General features: G+C 34.2%; 1 long non-coding RNA gene across 1 annotated transcript; it reads right to left on the reverse strand.

Moving 5' to 3' along the window:
- Positions 1–375: 375 nt before the first annotated feature.
- LOC143236083 (uncharacterized) lies at positions 376–12,093 on the reverse strand. The gene is made up of 3 exons (XR_013019482.1): positions 11,905–12,093; positions 3,443–3,576; positions 376–602 (listed from the first exon to the last, which is right to left on the reverse strand). It is a non-coding gene; the product is annotated as an uncharacterized LOC143236083 (long non-coding RNA).
- Positions 12,094–13,438: the final 1,345 nt, after the last annotated feature.

Genomic DNA, 13,438 nt, shown 5'->3' on the forward strand with positions numbered 1-13,438 from the left:
GTTGAAATAAAAGGAGGCTTAACGTTTTAGAAAAGACATATAAATTGTGCCTGGTTTCAAATAACCTTTATCAATGTCGGGAAACGGTCATCTAAGAACGTCTTTGAAATTGTCTGGAGAGGTCAATTTTTAAAAAACGTTATACATAGCCTTCCTGTCATAAATTGTCCAAGCTCTGAAATAACAATGAAAAAGAAATCTGTTAAAAATTAATTAAGAGCATACAGAATAACATTTTTTTCAAGTCACAAACACTGATGTAGAGTATTAGAAAAGTGACTACATTCAAGATAATGACTCCTTTTATTATCACATAATAACGCTTAATATAATAAAAGTACATTTCGAGTATTGAATGAAATGAAACATAGCCCAAGAGATGGAGGTAGGTGATGATGACTAGCTGCCTTCATTCTAGTCTTACACTGGAAAATTAGGGACGGTAGCCCAGTTAGCCCTCGTGTAGCTGTGCAAGAAATTCAAAAACAAACAACAAAACCGTTTATTTCCCATGAGAGGACAGCAGTAAGTCTTTGCAGTTACAATGCTAAAACCACGAGTTCGATTCCCCCTCGATGTTCACACCAACTTGCTCCATGTGGCTATATCATAAGAAAACACGCACATTAGTATTTCCACTTATATTTAGGTCTAGTATTCAAAAGTTAGAGATACTTAGATAAGTTTTTCTCTTTTTTTTTGTTACGATATCTTGTTGTAGTACCTGGTTTCGAAAATGACAAATATTTTTCCAGAGAAGAAACGGCAGAAAATCGCATTATCTATTTCTAGGATCTATAAATTTATATTTCTAGAATATATATGTAAAAATGGCTGTTATGGATAGAGAAAACTCTATGTAGAGAAGCTAACAACATTTCGATCTTCTTCGGTCATCGTCAGGTTCACAAAGAAAGAAAGAGGTAACTGTCCAATAGCTGACCACATGTTTGAATATGGATGTGTAATTGAGTGTAGGAATGTAAAGGGCGTGTTTGATTATATTTTATTAATATAGGTATAAAGGTGTTCCTTTGTATTGGTTTATTTTGGGCTTGAGTTGTTGTATAAGTAAGGCTTCTTTAATTTTGCATTTGTTTATGTTTATTTCTTTATTTAGTGTTTGGGTGTTTTCTATGGTTATGTTGTGTTTATTTGATTTAAAGTGTTCAAAAACGTGTGAAGGTGACTTCTGGTAAAAATCTGGTTTTTATTTTTCTACTTGATTCTCCAATATAGAAGACGTGGCACTTATCACATTGTGTTTTATAAATAATGTTGAAGTGGTGTTTGTCAATGTAGTTTTCACATAGTATACACCTTAATTTTGTGCCTGCTTTTTGAATAAATTTGGTTTTAACTGGAATGTCATATCTTGTTACTAGTTTTTGCCAAATGTTGGTTATTTTTTTGCTGATGTCGTGAATATATGGTATGCAACAGTATATGGTTTCGTGATTTTTTAATTCGTGGGATATATTTACTTTTGTTAGTTGATTTTAGTCGGTCAGTTACCACTTTTTTTTTTTTTGTAAACCTGACGATGACCGAAGAAGATCGAAATGTTGTTCGCTCCTCTACATAGAGTTTTCTCTAACCATACCAGCCATTTTTACACATATATTTTTCTCTACAAGTGGGTTTTCTCGTCATCACGGATTATATTTCTAGAATTTAGAGCCCACATGATAGAGTTTATAAATTTAATTTCGGGGTATAACTTCTCCTTAGGTTTCGCAAGGTTACGGTGTAAGGGTGTAAAGCTCTTTTCCTTTGGGTTCATAAAATGACAATGTCAGAACACCAAGAGAAGGCCTGCTATGGCCAGGTGGTTAAGGCACTCGACTCGTTATCCGAGGGTCCTGTCACGCCAGAGATTCCGCCCTTTCAGTCGTGGGGGCGTTATAATGTGATGGGCAATCCCACTATTCGTAGTTAAAAGAGTAGTCCAAAAATTGACGATGGGTGGTGATGACTAGCTGCCCCGTCTTGTCTTACACTGCTAAATTGGGAAGGGTAGCGCAGATAGCTCTCGTGTAACTTTGCGCGAAATTCAAAACAAAAAACAAAACAAACAGAACTTCTGTTGTTTTATGAGTACACAGCGCCAGGACCTTGAAGGCATATATTTTTAAAATTTATGAAATTACATTGTCGGGTCTTCACGCCCACGTTTCGAGCTGCGAACTTTACATGGTTAAAATTGAAACTCAATTTCTTATGGAAACTCGTAGGTTTAGTTATGGTTATTACTTATATTCCGCTTCTATTTATGATTACCTTATAGTGTCAGAAGGCAGAATCGTCTTCTTGAAGGTATCGAATGTAGTGTCTCAGATTTTTGCTAATTTCGTTTAGAGACTGACGATTACACAGGTCAGCGATAGTTTTATTGTCTTGAAATTCTTTTAATGTTCTTCAATAATTACTGTACGTTGGCTCCGAAAGTTATATCCAGTTTTTCCATCACGTACAGATTTTCCATAAAACGTCGTATGCACTTTTAAATAAGTGAATTAATTTCTTTGAAATCGGATCAAATTTTGATATGCTTAAAATTTTGTCAACCACTGGCTATCGATTTCTCCAGACCAATCGCAACGTGAGAGTCTTATAATCGATCGTTCTAGATTCCAGGACAAACATATCACTAGTATATAGACGGTTAATACGACACATGCCGTGTCATTTCTGAATAATATTTGTTTGTGTTTTCACTTCCACATTATTTTATTATTTTCAACATTATTTATTCGTCGCTATGGCAACAAATATTTATGCAAATTATATAGACGTATTCTGTTATATTTGTGGTAAATTTGATCTAAGCAAGAGATTTTTTTCTTCCCGATTTGTGAAACTTTCTTACGAGTTAGAATATATATATATATATATATTATTTTCGAAGCTTACGTAGCTGAATTATTTGCTATTAAAACCAAAACAACTTTTATGAACTTTTATTCGCAGGCCTGTGCATTCGATAAGTGTTGATAAAGAACAGACGATGTGTACAACATAATTTCTATAATATCTGTAAAACGTGTTTTATAAAGTTCTGTTTAGTTTTATTATTCTAACAGTAGATATATATGGTATTAGGAAGGCCTACCCACATGTTGAGAAGATGTTGGGTGATGTTACATAACATTGGAATAACAAATTAGCAAAGATCGCTTTATTTTTGGGGGACATACTACATGTTTGAACAGAACATTAGTTTTTAGAACCATTGGAAAGGTATTACTTGGAATATCCAAACAGCAACATGGAAAAGTGGAGGATGGGAGACACTCTAAAATAAAAGATGGGGGTTTGATATATTCCGGGTTTTATGTGTAAACATCATATTTGTGATACAAACATTTTTATGTCTCCGCTAATGATGTATCATGCTCTAACTATTAGCGTTTATTATTATTTTTTTATAACTTATGTGTACCTGGAGAAAAGCCATATTCCCACATTTGGATGCGAATAGCAAAAGATGGTAAAGATGTCAGACTTTTTGGGTTTGAACATCTGGTCCATTACTCTTTTATCTCGTTTAAGATCATACACACTGGAGTTATATACCTGAGGAAAACAGAGAGAGAGTGATTTTCAGATAACTTAAAAACCAAGACATATTACATTACGGAAATGGGATATTTGGTTTGTGGATTCTTTCTTTTACCTTAACAAATTAAATCTAGCTATATTTTTTATAAGTTATCCAATAGTAATTTCCAAGAACTGTTTCACGAATTCCAAAAATAGTGATGTTTAAAAAAAAACATCAAACAAAACATTAGGTAAAAATATTATGTTGATTGAAAAAAATTAGTTGTATTTGAACTGAGAAAAAAGTGTTCAATTATTAAGACATGTTTAATTGATCATACAATTTAATTAAACAACACGAGACTTTTCAGAAAGTCCCCTGCTGATGCAGCGGTAAGTCTACGGACTTACAACGATAAAATCAGGCATTCTATTTCCTTAGGGTGGACTTAACAGATAGCCGGATGTGGCTTTGCTAAAAGGAAACCACACAAACACTTTTAAGAAAGTGTATTTTTGTATTTTCACACTGGTTTCTTTTCTTATCCTAGATTAAAGGCATGATTATCAATTATATGCTGTCCAGATAAGCTACTAATATACTTAATTCTATCAATGTATTTCAGCTATTTGTTTCTAAAATATATTTTTCGATGATATATATATGTATATTTCAGTTTCTTTGTTATCTGTTATGTTCTACTTAAATAAGCTATTGATATACATAATTCTATCAAGGCCTTACAGGTACTTTTCTCTAAAATGTACTTTTCGATGATATATATACATATAGTATAATTTTCTTCCTATCAATTTTTTTACCAGTAAAATGAGCTACTGAAAGAGCTAATTTCGTCAAAGCCTTTCAATTATTTGCCCCTAAAATATATTTCATGAAGCTATATATATATTGTAATTCGTTTGCTAGATATCCGTTTCTATTCTGTTTCTAACGTACGACACCTTACACCATTCAAATGACTGAGAAAATATAGTTCTGGAAAACAAACGACTTGTATATAAAGAGAGATCCGGACATATTTAAAAGTTACTGAATAAATAAAATCTGAATAAGTTTCATCTTGAAGAATGCATTTGTGTCTCAGACTGAAATTAACACTGTAGAAAATGTAAATTATAACGAAAATGAAACTTGGTCAATTGAATATTAAAAGTCATCCAGATCTTAATAGTTAGAAATATTACATTTTTAATGGTTAATCTTTGTCAGAACTGTAAGACTTAATGCGTACAATACTTCCATATTATTTTACGTTGTAGGCCCCGCATGGTCAGATGGTTTAAGACGTTCGACTCGTAATCCGAGGGTCATGGGTTCGAATCCCATCACACCAAACATGTTCATCCTTTTAGCTGTAGGGGCATTATAATGTGACAATCAATCCCTCTATTCGTTGGTAAAAGAGTAGCTCAAGAGTTGACGTTGGGTGATGAAAACTAGCTGTCTTCCCTCTAGTCTTACACTGCAAAATTAGGGACGGTTAGCGCAGATAGTCCTCGTGTATATTTGTGCGACATTCAAAAACCAAACTACCACACGTTGTACATTTAAACGTGGCGGATATCTACAAATCTCCGTAAGTATCGATTTATGAAATTCAAATGTTGTAGAACATGCTGGAGGGTTAAAATTATACCTAAAAACCGTGAGTGATTAAACTTCGGAAAACTAAAACAATAAATTAAACCAGATGTTTTAGCTTAATCCTTTTTTATAAGGAATCGCAGCGTCACAGGTTACAAGTATTACCTAATAATTATATGACAATAGCTGGAAAGAACACTATAGTCAAAACAGTATATCTCTGAGAGGTAACGTTAACAGAATTACCGATTATACGAGGAAACGAGCAAAGCGGACAGCAATGCGACATAAAACTTTTAATATGTTGTTAATAAAACATTTTATATCAGACGGAGTAAAACCTACAATTGCCTGAAGAATAGATTATATTGTGAAAGACAAACTTAACGTACATATAGTTTATTAGTATAGAAATAAATAAGTAAAAATGAAAGAAATTACAGGACCACTGAAGTAAATTTTAGCACGAATTACGTTGACAAATTCAATAGTGTATGTGTACATATAATATATGTTCAGAGAAAGGCAGGCCTATTTAAATGAAATATGACCTTTAAAATTAAATTTTAAAACGCAGACAAACAGAAAAACATATTTTGTAAATTACATTTTCAGGAATACTGTATCAATTATCTGAAGGACCAGAAACAGTTTCCCTAAACATAAATACCTCAATGCTCATAATTTCTAATTTGTGAAAACTAAGAAAAGCATCCAATTAATAAATGACAAATATAACAACTTTAGATATATTGTCAGGCTTGAGATTGAGGTATTAGTTTATCAAAAACTACAGAACTAAAGTCTACGTTGAAAGGTTGACATAAAGAAAACCATAAAACTAAGGCCTGATGTTTAAATATTCATATAGCAAAATCTATGAAACGTAGGCCTGAGAATGAAATGTTCATTTAATGAAAAATTATATAACTTAAGCCTTAGACTGAACTGTTCATTCAAAGAAAACCAGTAAACTTATAAAGAATACAGCAGACTAGACCTAAGCAATCCAAGTAAGGGAAAGAAATCTACAAATAACGCGATAAGCTCCTTCATGATTAAACTATATGTGCATGATCAAATCAGCTTAGCATTATACGTGTTAAAACGTTCCCAACCATTATCAAAAGTGACATCAAATGCAACAGAACTAGTATTTCTTATTATTATTCTCTTCTGGGGCTCTTTATACCTCTATGAAAAGGCTAAGCTTTATTCATATTTAATGCAAGCGACTTAGAATATACTAAGAGGGATTCAACCTATATTTTTAATTGCAAGATTTATTTTTAAATTCTCAGTCTAAGAAAAGTTTTCATGGACCCGTACCTTTCGTAGGTCCAAGGTACTATGCCTATTGTGCTTAATAAATAATCCGGTCCTGGTTATAGTACGTTCTACAACATGTAGATTATTTCAGCTCATTCGAACATGAAAAATTATCTTTGGTTATCCGTAAATTCTAATCATAAATGTGTTGTTTTTAACAAGGGTGAAAAGTATAGAATATATAGTTTAAGAAATTCTACTAATTTTAAGGACACTGGAAGTCCATGGTTATGTATTATTTCACAAAATGTTGTCAAGACGGATGTTCACCACCTGTAAGTTTTATTTGTTTTGAACACCTTGGACAAAATCGCCCATATCAAAGTAGTAAGTGCATAAATGATGAGTTACTACAATGATAATAAATCTTGAAGGTTATGTTTCATAAAACTCGTTACAAGCAGACTACTAATAAGGGAGAGGAACACAGATCGTGGTATTTTTTGGAAATATAGATTAAGATCAAAGTGATTGAATTTCTTGACAATGTGTTCTCTTCTATTTATGACTAGGCCATAGCATGGCCAAGTGGTTAAGGCGCTTGACTTGTAATCTGAGGTTCGCCGGTTTGAATCCTCGTCGCACCAAACATGTTCGCCCTTTCAGTCGTGGGGGCGTTATAATGTTTCGTTCAATCCCACTATTCGTTGGTAAAAGAGTAGCCCAAGAGTTTGCGGTGGGTGGTGATGACTAACTGCCTTCCCTCTAGTCTTACACTACTAAATTAGGGACTGCTAGCGCAGATAGCCCTCGAGTAGCTTTGCGCGAAATTCAAAAAAACAAACAAACACAATGAATCGTACGCAAATCTGTGTAGTACACTGTTGGCCTTTTCTGGATGCATGGCCTGGTGGTTAGGGTAATCTGCTGGTTCGAATCCTAGTAATCTAAAATGATCGCCCTTTCAGCTATGTGAGCGTTATAATGTAACTATCAATCCTACCGGTAGTTGGTGAAAGAATATTCCAAAAGTTGACGACAAATGGTGCTGATAAACTGCATTTCTTCTAGTATATTACTGCTAAATTATGAGCGGTTAGCGTAGATAACCGTCGTGTAGATTTGAGCAAAATTAAAAAAAAAAACAACAAATTAACAATACAACAAGAAACAAACGTTAATAAAATTTATAATTACTTAACAGAGATTATTCCTGAAAATACATTTGTCTATTTATGTTTGTGCTTTTTTAATTTTATTTTACAATAACACTTAAATATGATGGAATGCCATTACTCATAAAGCTTTTGTACACATGCTGTTTGGCTCTGTTAACAAGACTTGCACTTCAACTTTAGTTTTATAACCTTCTCATTTACCATTATGTCACTTCGTTTACTACGTAATTGTTTATTTTGTCATACCTTAATATTATACACGTAAAATGTTTAATGGTTCTTTCCTAAACTATATTTAATTAAGATGTTTTCAGCGATTGATTTAAAATATTTGTTGCTAAAATCATAATCAAAAATTCAAGCTTAATTACAAATGTAAAGGAGAAACTTGTATACATATATATATATATATAACATATAGAATGTATGGGCAGTTGATTTACATTCAACCAGTGATATCATTACATTTTAGAGTATGTTGGTACACGTGCTCACCAGAAACATTGACAAACAGAAACATGTGTTGTTTTTTGTGTTTTTTTCTTCCAAAACTGATCACTATCTTGTGATACTATTAAATAATAAATTACTTTCAATTTGAATGTTCTGTGTGATGTGACTTTTAATGCCACGTGGATGTGATATGTTATTGTAAAACCATTTTCTTCTTTCAAACATTAGACGATACGTATATAGAGACTGCAGAGCTATTTGTACAGATGGACATTTTTTTACTAAAGCAGTATTTGCAATTAACTCTCGAAATTCAATTAAAGCAGATTACTGAAAGATGCACGCCATATTGTAATCTTGAAATTTTTAAAGGTACAAAAAAGAAAACATTGAACTGAGTTTTATTAAAGCTATAGGTTAAATATTTTTATGTAATTAACAGACTGTAAAATAACATTAAACAGACGTTCATTACATAATTAGACATTTCAAAAGAGCAGAAAATTACGATTCACTATCGTTATTACAAATATTTAGTCACTGTTGGAATTTGTAAAATATCATGCAACAACTTCCATGATATACGTATCGAATAAACAGGCCGAAAAATGGAAACCTAATTTAATGGACACAAAAAAATCAATGTTTTCGAACATTGTATCTTAAATAATCACAGTATAACCGCATAAAACAATAACGTATTAGGTACAGAAACTAAAGTGAACTTCCAGTCACACAAAATATGCTCGGGCCCGGCATGGCCAGATGGATAAGGCACTCATCTCATATTCCGAAGGCCGCAGGTTTGAATCTCCCATAATACCAAATATTCTCGCTCTTTCAGCTGGGGTGATGTTATAATGTGACCGTCAATACCACTGTTCGTTGGTAAAAGAGTATCCCAAGAGTTGGCGGTGGATGGTGATAACCATCTGCCTTCCTTTTAGTCTTACACTGCAAAATTAGGGGCGACTAGTGTAGATGGCACTCGTGTAGTTTTGCGCAAAATTTAAAAGAAACATTAACGGGTTTCACAGGTTTTATTGAGACCCTCCAAAGAGCATTGTCGTTAGTATGTATAGGTAAGATCGGATAAGCTATGCTGTTTGTAAATATAATGTACTGCAAAAGCAAGGGAACTGGCCCTAGAGGGACTCCTGTTGCGATATACATTACTATAGATAATGTTTTGTTTATTTTAACGATCGCCTTGCGGTTAGTTAAGAGGTTCATCTAATTATGGCACTGTTCATGTTTATGAACTAGACTTTGTATCTAATCTCGTTATTCCAAACACTGTTGAAGTGCACATTAAGAAAGGCTTGATTGTCTTTCAGTGACTTGAACACCGACTCTGTGAGTCGAGTTAAGTGACGTATAGTTTATTTGTTTGTTCTGGACAAGTTTTGCACGTTGGGTAACAAATTATTTTCTTCGCCGAAAAAATAAGTGTTTTTGCTACAACTAATCAACTGAGTAAGTTGATCAGTCTAATGTTGAAGGGTTGAAGCTACATGATGATAAATTTTGAGAAATAACAGTTATTAATGCTTTTTTTCAGATATCCGGAAAATATCCAGGTAGTAATGATATATGTATGAAGTTGGTTTGTTTTTGAATGTCGCGCAAAGCCACTCGAGGACTATCTGCGCTAGATGTCCCTAATTTAGCATTGTAAGACTAGAGGGAAGACAGCTTAATCAACACCGCACACCGCCCACTATCGGGCTACTCTTTTGCCAACGAATAGAGATTTACCGTCACTACGGCTGAAAGTGCAGACATGTTTGTTGTGAGGAGATTCGAACCCGCGACCCTAATATTACGAGTCAAGTGCTCTGACCACTTTGGCACGCCGGATCCAGTAATAAGATGCTGAGAATTATTTTTAATGTTGATTTTAAGAAAGATGTTATTGTTAAAGAGCTGAGTTGTTATAAAAGCTGAACATTATAAAACTGATACAACAACCTACCCAGATTATACTGGAGTAAAACAAAATATCAGCTTAACTGCCAAATTAGAACCCATTTCATTTTACTGAGAATTCGCTTGAAGTGAAATTAATAAGCATAGTTTTCCATTTGAAATCAAATACAGCAGCAGTGATCACATTATTGATCACAGTGATGTTGTATTATTCCCTTAACATAATTGTTTATGTTTGATTTTCCTTTGACACTTAAAATCACTTCCTGTCAGTTTACCCCTGTAGTAGCAAAATGGTATGTCTGCAGACTTACGACTTATCGGAGTTTGATACCTGTTGGGCAGAGCAAAATTAGCCCTCTGTGTAACTTTGTGCTTATCTACAGCCAAGCAGACAAATGCTATCCAAAACGAGCATTTAACAGCAGTTTATCTTATGTCTAGCGGCCAATTTATCTCCTCCTCCTACTTTGCCTTTTCATTCTTTTCAACGTTTTATTTGTTTGTTTTAAAGCAAAGTTACGTTGCTGTGTCCACCACGGGGAATCGAAATGCGATTTAAGTGTTGTAAGTTTTTTGAACATTTAATAATGGTTTAATTGTAGATTTGTGCGTATTCTTTCCAGAAAAAAAGGGTTCTGTTTGTGACACGGCATGATCTGATGGTGTACTCGGCTCACAGACTGCGGGTCGTGAGTTCGAATTTCAGCCGTGGGGGCATTATAAGGTAACGATCAATCCAACTTTTTGTTGATAAAAAGTAGTCTAAAAGTTGGCGTGGGGTAGTGATGGCAAGTTGATTTCTCTCTTGCCTGTTACTTCATAATTACCGATATTCTGCGCAGATAGTTTTCGTGTGGCTTTGCGCGAAATCCAGCATAAAAAACAAAACAAAATCGTTTTGTGTCTTGCTTTCGTTTTGTACGTAGAACTAACAAAATTGAAACTAAATGAAATATTAAAGTGTTTTGAAAGGGAATTTAACTATCCCTGGGCATTCAAATTATTAATTATGACAAGGAACTCACTTGGAGTAATATATATATATATATAAATATAGTAGGAACAGCTGATATAGGTTTTAAAAAACTTTTATTTAGAAACACAAACCACGCAAAAACGTTTCAACCCCCTCAGGTTAAGAATGAGATTTCAACAAGTGATTATTATTATTCACCAGCTGTGGAGAAGATAGGAATAATAGATATAAGATTATAGGGGCGTTGTAATATGGTAGTTAATATGTGAGAATGTTCAGTATGGGTTTAAGTTCCCCTATTAGAATATATTATTTAATTTTTACTTAGTTTGTTTGTTTCTGAAACACATTGGCTAAAAGAACACGCCCCCACAGCTGAAAGGAGGAGCATATTTGGTGTGACGGGGATTTGAACCAGTAACCCTCAGATTGCGTGTCGAGCTCCCTAACCACCGGCCATGCTGGGCCTAAGTCCGTTAATAGATGCGGGTCGGGTTCAAAATTCTCTAAATGTCATTAACTATTGGTGGGTCATATTAAACCTAGGTAATAGTATTCCAGAAAAGCTTAAACAAACATTTTAAAAACTAAAAAAAGTTAAATTAAAACTAAATAACCAAAATAAAACTGATTTATAAAGCTAACTGTTTTGGTATCACATTGGACAAAGACTTACATAGGCAGATAACATAAATAAAACACACGAAACCATCAGCAAACGAATTAACCATCTCAGACTAATAGCTGGTAAGAATAAAAGATACACCATTAGTAACATAATTAAACTCTATAAAGCCATTTATCGAATACGGTTGCTCGGTCACAATTAGCATCTCATGATCTTACGTTCATGATACTATAATATCAACAGAATCATACACAAAAATTAGTCCTAAAACTTTCAAAATACACACCAATTACTTATCTACATAAAGTGAGCAAATTACCTTATGCCAACGACACACAAGGGATACAATACTATAAGGAAGCAGAAAAACGAATCAGTCTCACCATAGCCTTAGCCACCATCTCATGTGCCTCAGACAAAACAATATCGCCATATAACATGTTTTGTAATGTAGTAGAAAAGTAGTTGGATAACATGACCACAACTCACATTACTTAGCGTTATATAACTAACCCATGATTCTCTTTTATTACAGTTAGGCACATTGTAGGCAACCAACAAGTTACTTGTCCCGTGAAAGCGAGTTTTCTCGGGGTAATCCCACTCTCTCCCTGCAGCTAACTTCAAGATGTTGTGTTTATAGATTCCCGCCAACTTGTTGACCCAGTAAAAGGGACCATCACAGTATTTACGAATATTGTCGTCCGTAAATTTTGCCTCTTCTGCCGACTACCACTTTTATCTGATTCCATCTCCAAAATTCTTAAACTAACTTGTATTCCCAAAATAAGTAACTTGATGCAAAATTGAAACGTCCATGATGATAATATTGTACTTACTCGTGAGCGGGAAGGGAAGAAATACCAATATTGCAGAACATTCCTTCTGAGAATGATTCTGTTTTCCTTTAAAACTAAATACCTGCCACGAAATTAAAAAACAAACAAAAGTGTTTTCTTATAGCAAAGCCACATCAGGCTATCTGGTATGTCTACCGAAGGGAATCGAATCCTTAATTTTAGCGTTGTAACTCCGCAGATTTACCGCTGCTCCAGCGAAGAACAAAGAAAAAGGAAAATACTTAATAAAAAAGTTTCGAACAAGTCTTCTTATTTATGTAGAGAGAAATAGAGTTTGTGTATGGCATGGATTGATTGGCCTATTGAGTTTGTGTATGGCATGGATTGATTGGCCTATTGTGTGATTTAATTTTCTTGTCTTTGAATAGCTTGAATAAGTGCCACCCCCCAAATATATAGATTTTAGCGAGATTAAAGCAAGTAACGCTAATGGAATGATAGGTCTCGAGTCCTCGGTCATTCAAAATATCGTCACACCATACTTTCATGGCACTGTCAACCAGGTTTCTTTCTCGCGACATGCCGTATCTTATGGTATGATCAACCAGTATAACTAGAATGTAGCTAAACATAAAGTGCTAGGCTAGATAATGATATCTATATCTCCCCATTCTTCATTCTCAAATACTTTAAATTTTGCTTAAGAAAAAAAACAACAACAAGAGTTCCGTTCACCGCTAACACGGTAAGGTTTTGGTTTGTTTTTAATTTCGCGCAAAACTACACGAGAGCTATCTGCGCTAGCCGTCCCTAATTTAGCAGTGTAAGACTAAAGGGAAGGCAGCTAGTCATCACCACCCACCGTCAACTCTTGGGCTACATTTTTACCAACGAATAGTGGGATTCACCGCACATTATAACGCTCCCACAGCAGAAAGTGCGAGCATGTTTGGTGTGACGGGGATTCGAACCCGCGACTCTGAGATTGCGAGTCGAGTGCCTTAACCACCTAACTATGCTAAGCCCCAACATGGTAAGGAAAAATATTGCAAG

The sequence above is a fragment of the Tachypleus tridentatus genome, chromosome 2 (assembly GCF_004210375.1).
Source record: "Tachypleus tridentatus isolate NWPU-2018 chromosome 2, ASM421037v1, whole genome shotgun sequence".
Lineage (NCBI taxonomy): Eukaryota > Metazoa > Arthropoda > Merostomata > Xiphosura > Limulidae > Tachypleus > Tachypleus tridentatus.